The sequence below is a fragment of the Eublepharis macularius genome, chromosome 16 (genome assembly GCF_028583425.1).
Source record: "Eublepharis macularius isolate TG4126 chromosome 16, MPM_Emac_v1.0, whole genome shotgun sequence".
Classification (NCBI taxonomy): Eukaryota; Metazoa; Chordata; class Lepidosauria; order Squamata; family Eublepharidae; genus Eublepharis; species Eublepharis macularius.
In genome coordinates this window covers 42,737,188-42,752,205 of record NC_072805.1, presented here as the reverse complement: position 1 = coordinate 42,752,205, position 15,018 = coordinate 42,737,188, and positions in this window count along the sequence as shown.

Sequence of the window (15,018 nt, the reverse complement as noted above, 5' to 3'; positions counted from 1 at the left end):
ATTTCATATTGATAGATTGAACTGCTATTTTAATAAAAGGTTCATCAGGTTCTCTGAATTCCCAGCTATCATTTTTTAAAAAATGTCTCTAGCCTCTTCCTTTGTGGAGATATAAGGGAAAAGGCATATCTCTGTAAGGGAAGGGACTAGAGACTTAGTATTTTAAAAATGAAAGCTGGGATATCAGAGAACCTGATGAACCTTATATTACAATATAGGTCAATATATTGATATGAAACTGACAATTAAAAAAGATCAAAGCATATCTGGGAAGGGGGGAAAGGAAGTTGGGGTGGAGTGGTTAAATAATGACGAATGTTCTATTGTCAAAAAGTGGGTTGGTGGTGGGTGAGAATGAGTAGGACAAAGATAGCCAAAAGAAAGATTATGCACAAGGAAAAATGTAGATTCAAAATTGGCTTCCAGAAAAATGTTGGGGTAAAAGCATTCTCAAAAGAGCCAGAAAAAAAATTGGGGGAATGAAGCAAAAGATAAAGGCAAAAAAATACACGTGGAACTTGGTATAAATCAAAGCAGTGTGCAGCCAGAACTGACAGGGGGAAAAACCATGTAGAAAACTCCAAAAATCGACTATAAAGACAGAAAATCTCCAGTTGTTCATTAGTATACAGTATATTTTTCTAAGGGCATCTGCAACATAATTCCTTTTGCAGACAAACTAAGGTCAGTTTCTCCCTGTCTTCTGAAGTTAGACAGCAAGTGCTTCAAAAGTGGCACAACTCTACTTTGGCTTGGAAGTTCTCTCTCCACCACCTTGCAATTCCTAATTTATTTTATTTTATATTTTTGCATTCACGGTGGTAGGAAAAGAATCATGTATAGTATGACGTCACCAAATACCAAACTGCAGTACTATAAAAGTATGGTATTGTTGAACGTTGGAATATACAACTTTTCCTTTAACATTCAACTCTTGGATGAGGGGGAAATCTTCGTTTTTCTATTTCACTCCACCCACCCTACCCCAAGTCAGAATGAATCCACAGCTGGAATTTCTTTTTGTGAACATCTAAATGGAAGCAATTTACTTAAATACCGCAAAGCATATTCATTAAGTCATGAGTCATCATGAGATGAATTTATTAATAATAATTATCATCATTAATGGGATGCACAAAATTTACATAACACATTTCAAGCACTTCATATACATTAATTCCAGAACCCTGACAGTAAATCTGCAGAGTTGCCAGCTTTCCATCCGGCCACTCTAGCTGTGACATTAACAGCAATTTGATGTGCAGATATGTGTGGGCAATAATGGTTCTCTCCAGGATGTGAGAAACATCATCTGCATTTGAAAACAGTCCAAAGTCAATGGCTCCGAAATATGGTAGCTAGGCTATTGTCTCATCATAGGTTTTTCAAGGTAAGAGATTAGCAGATGCGGTTTACCATTGCCTTTTTCTGCACAGTACTAACCAGGGTTAGCTGAAGTGACACTGCCATTGTCTGAGAAAGATCCTCCATCAGGGTCACCTTCCGCTACTGCTGCTGCCCAGTAGCTAACCTTCAGGAATTCCTCCACTCCCATCACCATTTGAAGACACAATTGACTTCTGCTGATGTGACCGTTGATTCCTGAAGGGAGTGGATGCATTTTAATCTGGTGTCTCAACTTCGACCATTCCACCTTGAGTGACTCTTCCAGGAGTTCAGACTCTCTGTGCTCCTGACGGTGTTGTTCTCAGCTTCACTGACACACTCAAACACCCTCACCACGTTAAGGTGTGTATCCCTTGAAGCTAAAATCACAAAACTAAGGCTATCATACTTTGGTCACATCATGAGAAGACAAGATTCTCTGGAAAAGTCAAAAATGCTAGGAAAAGTGGAAAGCAGTAGGAAAAGAGGAAGACCTAAAACGAGATGGCTTGACTCCAAAAAAGAAGATACATCCTCCAGTTTGCAGGATCTGAGCAAGTCTGTTAATGATAGGATGTTTTGGAGGTCTTTCATTCAAAGGCTCGCCATAGGCCAGAGGCGACTTGATGGCACATAACACACACAGACTATTGTCAGAAGTTGGTCACAGAGGCTGCATCAACCTTTTGCTGAAATGTCCACACTGCTTACCCATCTGTTTCCAGGCACAATGAAATTGCTGATTCTTTCCTTTAAAACCCTAAATGTCTTGGGGCCAGGATAACTGAAGGACTTTCCTCCTATACTATCCATCCCGGTAGTTAAGAACTGCCTCTGTTCTCTATACCCCTGCCTTCAGAGGTGAAGTGGGTGGTGACTAGAGACAGGTCATTTTCTGTGGTGGCACCTCACTGCTGGAACATCCCTCCCCTTGAGGTCTGTCTAGTGGCTCCCTTACCTTCTTTTAGGCACCAGGGCAAGATAGATCTTTAACTAGGTAGGGGGGTTGATTTATCGGCTTTTTAGTGGTCTGCTTCTGATTTATGGATAGGTTTGTTTTGCTGTTTATGTGCAATGGCTTGATTTTAATGGTGTGCTTTCAGGGCGTCTGATTTCAGCTCTAGCTGAAAGAAGTCAAATACTGACAGTTTCGAGATTCAGCCCAGACTGAGAGCAGTTTGACATAGACAGGAGAACTGGGGGAAAGTTGGCAAGGAAGGTTGGGAAGTAGGTGAAGACTCCCCTTTGGGCCAAAGATAGAGGATAGATCTTTGAGTGAGAGGAGAATTTCCCTACCCAGTCAAACAGGGAGTTAGCTCTGAAGAGTGAAGAGATCCCTGGCCTGGTGTGGTTAGAAACTGCTTTTGGAGGCCTTAAAGGTCAGTTAAAAACTCAAGACAAATACTGGAGTTTCAAGAGAAGGGGTCTGGAATGGATAGTGGAAAGAGGGTACCAACCTTCTGGAAACCAAAAAGCGTAAGAGAATACTCAAAGTGTACTGGAGTGTTTGGGAAAACCCTGGAACGAAAGCCTTTCAACGCAAAGATTTAAGTAATTGTGAAGAGTTTAAGAAACTCTCATTCATCTATTAGACCTTAAGTCTGTTCATGTACTGATTTTACCTCAGAGTTAGCTATATTGACTTACCTCAGAAGTTTTCAACCCCTGAATTCGCCTGACCTTTCCCACCTATGTTAAATATAATATTTTGTTATTTTTGAATTTAAAAATGCCTCCCGTGCCATTTAAATTAAGGGGGGAAAGAGGAGGGAATGAGGGGGAAACACAACCACAAGGACTGCAGGGTAGTGGCCTTGCGCATGTTTCTGGAACATGGGAATGGTGCCACATTGTGGAATGGTGGTCAGCTGATCCAGAGGTGGCGCTGTTGCCATCAAAGATGGCCAGGTAACCTTAGGCCACACCCTTTTGTCGTAAAGATAAAACAGAGGAGAGGAGAAAAATAAAATCTGCTTCGGGTCTCCACTAGGAAGAAAGGAAGGAGTGAGGGAACTAAATAAATAATACTGTTGTGGTGGTTTATAAAGTTTCTTTTCTCTAACAATTCTAAAGAAATATGTAACAAGGAGAAAGTAGCCCCGTAGATCTGTTATGGAGTGTGAGGTATTAGGGGAGGTTTACCTAATTGCAGTCTCTACATTACGTGGACTTATTAAAAATAGCAACTAAAGGTAAGGTACTTATTAAAAATGGCAATTACACCATTGAATAAATTCCACATTGGATGAGCTGCCGTTCCTTTTCTTGTTTTACAATCTTGTAGTTAAACCAAAACTGACACCGCTCTTGTCATTAGCTAGCATACAGACTTTGGTGTGATGCTTTTTTCCCATCACCCACCTATTGATCCCTAAAAGCTTCACCATATTTATTTGTGTTTTAATTGCACAAGGAGCATCTACTGTAAATGGTGAGTCTCTAGTTATCACAATGCATCAATTCTGGCCTAATCTTCGAGCTTGCTTTACAATCCGATACAAGCAACATGATAAATGCAGCCTCCTTTCTGAGTAGCACCTAGAATGATTGCCAGAATGAAAAGAACCTATCAAAAAAAGGGAACAGTGCAAGCAACAATTTCCATTCCAAAAGACTAACAGCAATGTAATCTGCCAAAGGAATGCTTTGAAAATTCTCAGCATCCAAATTTCTCCCAAGATTTTGTAGTTCTGAATTTTTAAGCCTTGTTTTCAATGTGCACTAAGAATCTTTTCCTTCCTTCCTTCCTTCCTTCCTTCCTTCCTTCCTTCCTTCCTTCCTTCCTTTCGTTTGTTCTTTCGTTCTTTCGTTCTTTCGTTCTTTCGTTCGTTCGTTCACATTAAGCATGTACCATTTGCCACTTTTTTCACTCTCCCTTTCTCTCTTTTTCCACTTTTCCTCCTTTTCCTTTATCAATGAGCTCATTAAAATATTACGAAAAAGGAATTGTGATGGAATTGTAAATATAGACATATTAGGATTCCTTCTGTATGCTGTTTAATAAATATGCAGAAGCATTTACGTACCTCTTCAGCACAAAAAGGGAAACAATCACAAACAAAGGAGTTGAAAGCTATAGCAACCTATATGCTCCAATTCATGAACTGAGGACTATACACCTGAAGTACTGCCTCTCCGGATATGAGCCCATGAAGTCATTTCACTCAATGCAATATGTCTTACGGTCATTTAAACCTCTACAAAGGTACATTTCACTGTAGCCCATTTGAGGTCTTTTTCTGTGTCTTCTTCAATGTTCCAGAGAAAACAAGATCTCTCTGTCTTGCAGTTTCAGAGGGCCTGTAAAACAGAATTCTTTAGAAGAGACTTTGGCTCCGCAAAATGATTCCCCTGTGGGTACCTTGAATTGTCAAGTGTTTTCCTGACAGTTGGTTTAATTTTGTTGGTTCTAGAATTAGGTTTTTTCCCCCTGTTTTTATTGTTGTTACCCACCTTGAGACTCTTTTATCTGGGAGAACGGCAGGCTTATAAATGGTTTTAGTCAATAAAATAAATACATTCAGGAATTTGGGATTCAGAAGGAATCAAATGTACAACAAAAAGGGGTGCACAACTCTGCCTCTTTTTTGTTCCTTGTAAGTTTTTCAGTGTTTGAGGATCTCAAAAGTTCTTAAAAATCTGTGCACACTAAATTTTCGCTGACTGGTATATGGCTGATGTTTTTAGTGTTCAACACTTTCCCAAGTGATGGTAATCTGTTGATGTGCAAACATCAGTGATTGTGTGATTAACAGTGCAATCCTAAGAAGAGTTACTGCAGTCTGAGCCCATTACAATCAATCTGCTTAGACTGGAGTAGCTCTTAGGATTGTACTGTAAATCTTTAGCAAAAATATGCATGCCTGTGCCCTGGTCTTAGTTCCAGCTATGATGACTGCACTCATCTGAGTAGAATGTTCTGAAGGTGCCTCCTTGCAAACACAAAATTGGCAACTATCCATTCACATGCATTCTCTGTGGTGGCTCTCACATTATGGAATGGCTTGCATAAAGTTATCAGGAAGGCTCCCACACTTTTGTAATTTCACAGAAGAAACGTTTAGGTGGGCATTCTTATAAAAGAAGAAGAATTACAGTATAACGAATCAACTCAGGAGGCTGCTTCTACATGAGATAACGTTATAGCATATCGTAATGCATATTGTACATATCACATACGCACACACACCGTTTCTAACTGCTGTTCATTATCTGATTGATTGATTCGATTTTTAGCCCGCCCTCCCTGCAAGCAGGCTCAGGGCGGGTTACAATCATAAATAAATTACAATAAATAAAATCAGTAAAATACATCTCAGTACCAACATGGATTTCAGCATTCCAGATGGTGCACCCTTCCCTGCCCACCATTCACAAGGGAAGAAAATGGTGGAGGTGTGGGTTGGTGAAACTCTAACTCCTGCTACCTTTGCAACTCTCTCTTCAAGATAGTATTTCAGAAAGTGGGTGGGGATTTTGCCCAGAAGGGATTCTTGTTGGCCACCGGAGATCTCATTTGCTGTGGAGATTGCTTTGGCAGCAGCTACCATCATAGCATAAGGATCTTACATAAATGACAGTAAGTTTTGTGTATGCAAGAAATATTTTTAAACAATATGTTTGTTTTAAAAGGTATCCTGTTCAAGAGGGTTCCTGCCTGAAATGCTGAAGAGTTGCATTTCATTATACATAACCTCACTTCCTGAAATGTTGTGTTTGGCACCACCTGTTTTGGTTGGCTCCACCTCTTGTAGCCGCTATTTTGGGGTAGGTTCTGACTCCCTCCAGCATCCACTTTGTAGTTACACCCACGATCCTCTAACAGAATTCCAAAGGTGCTCACACACATTAAGAAGTTGGCACCCCCTGCCTAAGACAGTTGTTTGCCTCCCCTGACTCTTTGATCACCCTAGACAGTTTTTACATTTGTTTGCAATGTTTTCCAGTTCTTTAATTCTAGCCCTGCAGTAATGGTTTTTCCTCAGAAATCTTTGCTGCCTGTTTAAAGAGGGATTTTTTAAAATTATATTTTGTAACTCCCCTTGAGTCTCAGAGAGAAAGGCAGATAAAATAAATAAATAAAACAAATAAATATTGGGTAATGCCTGCTGCAACAAGTAAACAATGCACTTGACTTGAATGATATTCTAAGGTGTTAAAATGTAGGCCCCCATTCAGAAAGCTTCACCATTTGATTGTCAGCTCCCTTGAGGAACAAAGCTTAGCACTGTAAAGGCTTTAGAACAACTCCTGCAGTCCATGGGAGCTGTCCCAGGTACTGAAAGATATTAACGTGATGAGTCCATTGTTATCTTATCTGGAATGCTTCTGAACCCTTTCACTGATTCCTCTCTAGTCTATGTAAGTTCAATAGACCTCTGTGGCTACTAAAGACATTGTACTCATATTTGGGAAACTTCTAACTTCTTCATCTAATAAGTGCTGATATTTATATTGTTTCATTTCCTAAGGTCACAGATCATTAAAAGACTATTTGATTCTCTTGCTGCAGTGATTACTCATATATGGAGAATTATGTAATTTATGGGATGCATTTAATTAGAGTGTTTTTTTTACAACCACTTTCATCCCAATTATCTGAGTTCTCAATGGAACATTTTCCTCTAAAACCTAGAATTTAATCTAAGTAAATAAAAACGATAACATAATTTAAAGAATAATGAGGATATGAGTGCCCTGGAATGATCAATGGAAAATTGTGTCTTTTTCATACGAGGTTAAATGGTTCATGAAATGGCTCAGGGAAAAATTGATAACTGCAAACATAGGGGCAATGCCAGCAATCTCCTTAATGCAATATTGATTTTAAAGATTAACAATATTTTCAAAGCTTGTGAATGTCAAAATTGATCCAGATGTCCAACAATCCGGCTATACATGAAGAATAAAGCCTCAAATTAACATCCACGTTGAAATAAATGCCCTCTTCCACTCTCTAATCCTGTTTGAAACACTGGAAAGTTGTGCCATGCTTGACACAAACTGAATTCCATGCAAGCCTCCCACCTTCTTTTTTGCAAGACTGGATATGCAAAAACTGGACCCCAAAGAGTATAGTCTGGAAGCATTTCATGATGCACTGTGGAAGGCACATACGTGCTTCACCATAGGAAGAATATTGTTGATCTTGGTGAACTGACCCAGATTGTTATTTGGATGAGAAAAAAAAGGATTGTTGAAATGAAAAATTCAAGAAATAATAATAGCATAATAATAACTTTTTATTTATATACTGCCCTTCAGGACAACTTAACGCCCACTCAGAGTGGTTTACAAAGTGTGTTATTATCATCCCCACAACAATCACCCTGTGAGGTAGGTGGGGCTGAGAGAGCTCTGAGAGAGCTGTGACTGACCCAAGGTCACCCAGCTAGGTTCAAGCAGTGGAGCAAGGAATCAAACCTGGCTCTCCAGATTAGAGTCCTGCTGCTCTTAACTATTACACCAAACTGACTCAAGCAAGCGATTACTACTAAATGAACCTGGGCAGAACATGAGAGGGAGGGCAGACTGGGCTACATCAGTGCTTAGTTCTCATGGCCCTTCTTACATGCCCAGGGTAATGCCAATTGCCACGTTGGCATCAGGTGGCAATTTTCCACAGGCCAGTTTGATTAGGGATCCTGGAGGTGTTTAGCTTGGGATCTCCACATCCTCTTGGCAATGCACCAGAATTTCAGACAGTGAAAGTAGAAGTGACACTGCTATTTAGAGCTGACAAAATACGCCCCCTCCTTGCCTTTCAGTAGGCAATAAAAACTTTTGGGAACTTTTAGAAAGGGTTTGATGAGTGAAGGGTCCAGGGTGGCCGGTCCACCTGAGGCAGATCTTTGAAGAAGAATGGTCATTTTGGGGGGATATCCCAGTTATATTGGAGCCCAGGTGAAAAGGGGTGTCCATCAAAATCAGAAATAACTAGTTCCTCTGTCCTTGCAAGAAGCAAATTACCCTTGGTAGATGCTACCTAGCATTCCAGTGTGAAGGCAACACGGGACAGCATAGGAAAGTACCATGAATCATTTGGAGCATAAGAAGAATAAGCCGGTGATGAGGAAAGCCTCCATCCACAACTTCAGGGTGAGAGTCAAAGAGCCCAGTTTGGGAAGGGGGGAGCATAAATTGGGGGTGTGGCTTCCAAGTCTTGACAAGAAGCCGTAGAGCCTGGATGTTCACAAGATATCAACCGGCACTGGGACTCAAACAAAATTCACCTGCTAGGACGGCAAAATGAGGGGAGCAAAAATGAAAGGAGCAATTCAGCTTGTTTCAGTACAATGCACAGTTCCAACCCGGTGGAGAAATTTGGAGGTAGTGACAGAATCCAGCTCTCTGCAATGGACTTCCCACCACAAACATGTCATTTTCTTTACCTCTGCTTCTGCGATATGTCCACAAAGAGCACACCCATATAGGTGTATGACTGATCATGTCATCTGAGAAGTAATTGGCCATTTTGCTAAATTCATGGTATCCTTGCCGGTATTATCTAAATTATCAGAGATTATTCAGACTGAAAGCTTTTAGAAGCATAAGCATCGGAGAGCATTTTTCTGATCATCCCATTACCTATAATGAGAAAATACTTCTCAGCGTGGAGATTATTCTTCCAAAAGTTCCCTGATGAATGATCCCTCACAGACATTAATGACATTTATTAACTGCTGCCCTGACATAGAAAAGGGTACAAGAGACTAACAAATTCCCTGAGTGCAGGCAGGTCCTAAAGAAGGCATTTGACATGTCTTGAAATATCCAACAGTTCTAAATTTAATTTTTTTTCCCCATCGCAATGAAACACTTTCCTCTCTGCTCTTCAGTTTCCAAAGCAGTCGTCCCTTTTTATCCCCATCTCCATAGCTACCACGGCTCACAATGCAAATTCTGTTTCTAGTAATGAACTTTCCCCCATAAGATTAAAACTAAGGATGTTAATCTTGATGTCAATGAATCAAAGGGGAAAAAAGGAACCAAAGTTCCTTAATATAATTATTATACCTTATCTACATTGGGGGGAAAAGTCACTGTTGGTAACATTCAGAAACAGTCCGGTCGGACTCTTAGTCTGGCACTTGTATTAGAGGTCAAATAGCCTGGGGAGGGAGGGATAATCAGGAGAGAGTGACTCAGCAGATTTATAACTGACAGGGAAGCATGCCAGCCAACAGAGTTACATACAAGTCTTTCCAATGAAGAAGATTGTACCAGTAAGTCTGTGTGAGGCTGGGGTGGCTTGATGGGTGATGGGCATAAGCTCTGTGTCTCTTTCAGCCTGACTGAGAGGAAACATAACCAGAACAGAAGAGGTGCACCACCAACACTGCCTGTTTGGGAACTACTCTGCATCTACTGTCAGATTAAGGTATAACAGGCGACCTGGCTTGGGAGAGAGCATGACTGGGGATCTTGTGATGGGACCTCCTTGTATGACAGTCAGGCTGGCTGGGGAAACCTGCCCAACCTAGGTCTAGAGTTTGCCTTGTGGGAGCTCTCTGCAATACAGGAAGGGACTCCAGTCCAATGGATGGCTCTGGGCTTGGGCTCCTCATCCGCTTCAAAGTTAAAGGCAGCCGTTGTGGTGCAATGGTTAGAGCGATGGATTAGGGATCTAGGTAACCAAGGTGTGATCCCTTGCTCTGCCATGGAAGCTTCTTCTGTGACCAAGGCCTAGACACAAACTCTTGGCTAAATCGATCTCACAGGGTTGTTGTGAGGGAAAAATGGAGGAAAGGCGCATAATGTTAAGATGTTTTTGCTCCCCATTGAGATGAAAGGCAGGGTATAAATGAAGTAAAATAAATAAAATAAATTCCTCAGTGTTACACAGGGGTTTTTAGACTTAGGGGTATCAGCTTTGGACCTGTGGGATTGTTAATGCTGAGAAAGAAAGAAAGAAAGAAAGAAAGAAAGAAAGAAAGAAAGAAAGAAAGAAAGAAAGAAAGAAAGAAAGAAAGAAAGAAAGAAAGAAAGAAAGAAAGAAAGAAAGAAAGAAAGAAAGAAAGAAAGAAAGAAAGAAGGAAGGAAGGAAGGAAGGAAGGAAGGAAGGAAGGAAGGAAGGAAGGAAGGAAGGAAGGAGAGACAAGCTACTGTGATGACATTCAGAGCAAAGTCCTTCCACACCAGGGAAAAGTTGGGGGCTTGCAACTTGCTTATCTACCAAGGTTTTCTTCCTACCTCCCAGAATTTGGTGGCTGGCTGAGAGACTGTCTATTCAAAGTGTCAATCACACTGCTGGCTCACCAGGTTGGATAAGCTGCAATGATTTCAGTTTGTTTGGTTGTCAGTCCTAACTGCTATTAGCCCTGGAAAGGGGTGAGAGGGAATGCCTGGTAACTTCTGGTTTTCATGTCAAAAAAATAGAGAAGCTAAGCTCTTCACCTCACCTCTCTTGATTTCTTTTTGCATTTTTCTCCCAGCTGGTTCATTTCTGTTATTAAGCTGGGCTGTTTCCACGCGGCTTACCTTCCCTTGGAACGACCCGGAACATCACACAAAAAACGCAGAAGATCGCGTTTAATATGTAAAATTTAAAATTTCCTATAGTTTGATATGAATTGAAAATTGCCTTGAAGCCCAGCCTTGGTGACAAAGAACAATGGGAAATTTTTAAACTAAATAAATTCAGTGACAAAGGGAGTTCCTATACAAGGTAGTAAAGAGTCCAGTAGCATGTTTAAGACTAACTGACTTTATTGTAGCATAACCTTTCAAGAACCACAGCTTGCTTTGTCATGATGTATCTGACAAAGAGAGCTGTGGTTCTCGAAAGCTTAGGCTACAATAAAGTTGGTTAGTCTTAAAGGTGCTACTGGACTCTTTACTATTTTGCTACTACAGACTAACACAGCTAACTCCTCTGGACCTAAACAAAGTGTTATTCACAATCTCTCTCTGACCTTCTTTGCCCTAAAACTTTCTATCAGTATTCTGAGGCCCTGCTGACTGTGTATGGGATGGCCAATTTTGGTGAAATGGTATATTTCCACTCTGGGACGACTGTGGATCTATATGAATAATCTCTCAGATTTTCACATCATGTTTTTCCATGTGAGTGCATGCACAAAGAAAACCAGATCTGACTGTGTGAACAAAAACATTGCGTGAAACAAGCAAGATCAAATTTCAAATGCCAGAGCTTGAACATACGACAAATTCCTGGTTCAGAAGATGAAGTATTGTTTCCGGCTCATTGAAAGTTAAGATGAACTCTTCTGGTTCTCTCTTGTCCCCAGTATACTGAATTAATTTATTCTGCATCTGGGTGGGAGGGGGAAAGCGTATCGTCTCCAAGCAAACATTGTCAAAGGAACCTTGGCGGCCTGCCTGGAATTCATGTTCCATGAAGATTCACACAAACACAGCTTTTTCTTGCAAGCACATTCAAAGACCAAACAAGTGAGATGCAAACACAGGCAAGCTGAAAGGCGATTTTCAATGTGTAGACATATTCAGATACATTTCCCCCCACTGTTTGCATAGCTGTGAATCAGAATTGATTTTCAACAAGCACAAAAACACAGGTAGCTCAAGCCATGGCATGTAATTTTTAAAATCAGATAAAATTATTTGTAAATGTCATTTTCTTTTCTTTGCCTTATCACTCCACTCCTCGCCTTTCGATGCGTCCCGCCAGTGTCCTCGTTGCTTTCCCATATTCTTCCATTCGAGTTCTCCTTACAACATCAGAGGCCTGTTTCGTTCTGCTGTTTGTGATACGGGGATTAGCATTTTGGACTTCTCTTCCCTTTCCTTAAAAAAATAAATCAATAGTTGTCAGAAACAAGGCAGGCAGCCCGGAAAATATCCACACATATTTGCCCGCTTCTGTTCCACTTCCCAGGCCAACTTTGAGAATGGTACAGTTTCTAAGGTATACCAGTACGGCATGAATGAGGGGTTTTTTTTGTCCCCTATGTGCTATGTCAGACTGCGTTGAGGCTAAGAATCACACTGGACACTTGCTTGGGTTAGAAATGGCCACAACTTTATTGATTACAGCTGCATGGAGCATTGGCCTGGCATCTGGGCACGGATCCCCGTTGGCATCGTAGGCCTGGCTGCCAACCGATGCATCACCCGCCAGCCTCCCGCTGGCACCTCGGCACACGTTGTTCCGTCACTGGCCCTGCCTGGTGACCCTTGCTTCCAGATCCGTCGGAGTGAGCAGTCCCGAAGGCCCACTCACCCAGTTGGGATCCAGCCCAATGCCTCAAAAAGTGCCAACCTATAAAGTTGTGACAGTGCCCCCCAATAGTCCTTAATCAGCGGAGGGCAGTAGGGTGACACGCTGCTCCTGTGGATGCTCGAGGTGAAATGGCGCTAACCATGCGGCTGGACCAGAGTGGGATGGAGGCTCCTCCTCCTTCACTAACCCCGCCTCCACTTCGTCTTGCACCCGGGACCAACCCAGCTTGCCGATAAGTCGTCAGCTTCCTTTTATAAGAGAGTTTGAGTGACAGTCTGATTTCCCCCCTACGGGATTTTTCACCAGTCTTTTAACTAGCATGGACAGCTGTGCCTTGATATCTTTAAAACAGCGAGTCCGGTCCCCAGAGGGCAGGGTAGACACGGGATGAACTGGGGTTACCAGATCCCCATAGCCTCCTGACGGGAGGTGGGGGATCCAGTGCTTACCTTGCCAGTCTTCCCATGATCATCCTCGCCGTGTACACGCCCCTGTGCCTATGCAATGATGTCACATCCAGGAAGTGACATCATTGCACAGGCATGCATACACTTTGCTGAGGGCCAATTTTGGCCTCAAAGAGGCCAAAACTGGCCCACAGCGAAGCACAGGAGCACTCTAAGGGTGGTGAAATGACATCACTCCTGGAGCATTCCTGGGAGGCCCATTCCTGCACCTTTCTCCCCCACTGGACAGGTGAGTGGTGCAGGGGGTGGAGGGTGAAAGCGGGGGATATTCTGCCCCCACTGGGGAAATGGGATCCCTAAGATGAGCCCTGTCAAGGCATGGTAGAAGAAGGTGGTGGGGAAAGCCTGAAGAATTTGCAGAAACTGTTGGAGAAAGGGGCTGTGGCTCAGTGGTAGAACATCTTGGCATACAGAAGTCCCCAGGTGTAATCCCCGGCGTCTCCAAGTAAAAGAATCAGGCAGTGGGTGATATGAAAGACCTTTGCTTGAGATTCTGGAGAGCAGCTCCCAGTCTGAGTAGACAATACTGACCTTGATGGACCAGCGATCTGATTCAGGGTAAGGCAGCTTCATGCATTCATGTGTTCACAAAGTGGAAGAGAAGGATTTGGATACCCGTGATGGACCCTGCGATAGGGCTAGGGGCAAGTCTTCTGGGTTTCAAGGGGGGGTGGGGATTAAGAGCAGGAGTTGCAATACTGTTACTTGTCACCCAGTAGTAAAATAAATAAGATTCTGGCCTTAAGCTCAGTGGCCTCCAAGGATCATGGTATCTATAATGTCCCCCACTCTCTGGAGGGCATCTCAGAGGGCTACAGGATGCTTTGATACAATGCAGTCTTTGACAATCGTTTCATCGTCTCTCGAAATACCCGAGTGTTTACTTGGAAAGAACTCTCTAGGTCCATGAATGTCGATTGAAACAGTCTGAACAGCAGTTTGATCAAGCCTTAAAATGTGTTACATTAAGTTGCTTCATTGTGACGAGTTTATTATGTGGAACTAATAGATACCGGTATTTTCCCCCCTTTTATACATAATACAATGTACTGCATAATAAGATTCCATTTATTACTTCATCAACTCTTTCCAGATTGATAATGGATGACAGACACAAGCAAAAACATTAATCACAAGGCGGTCCTAACAAGAATGCTGGCCTGTCACATTCCATCAAAAAAATTCTTTTGAATTATTTAATCTAGACTCACTAGGGCTTTTTGCTTCTCTCTTTTTTTCTCCCTTTTCTTTAAAGAATTTGGAAATGGAAAATAAATAAAGCAACCTTGAGCTGAATTTAAGTAATGTGACCATTTTGCTTTTTCCTGCATTGTGGATTATACGGAATAAAGCCAATGAAGAGCAGGAAGGGCAGAAACAATAAAGACTCGTTATTTTCTAAAGAATGAAATTTAATAACTTTAGAAAGTCGTTTCTTTGGCAGGCTGTGTCTCCTGGTCATTATCCAATAATTTAACATAAAGCGTTCCCGGAAAGACATCTCCATCAAAAGATGATTTGAAATTGATTTCCTCTTCCCTTCCCTCTTTCATTGTTTAAAAGTCAGTAAAAGAATTTTTTTTTCAGATAGTTTTTCACTCACGATGAACCCCCAACATGTAATACCAAAGTCAATAATTGTCAATCCCCCATTGCAGATAGCAGCTCTGGAAATGTTTATATATTATCAAAATTAGGTTTCAAAATGAGCTATTGTGCCTATAAAAAAGAGGAATAATATTGTTTCACAGAAACTAATTGGAAACTTGTTTTTGACTAAAGTAGTTATTATTTCCATTAAGGCTGGTGGGAAGAACATGAAATTCACCTTTATCTTCTTTCCAGCCTGCTGTCTGGCGTTATTTATTCAAAGTGAAATTAAAACCTGACAAAATCCCAGGATGGTATTTCATACCAGTAAAAGATTATTCTTCTGGAAAGAAACTTTTATATGAAATTTCA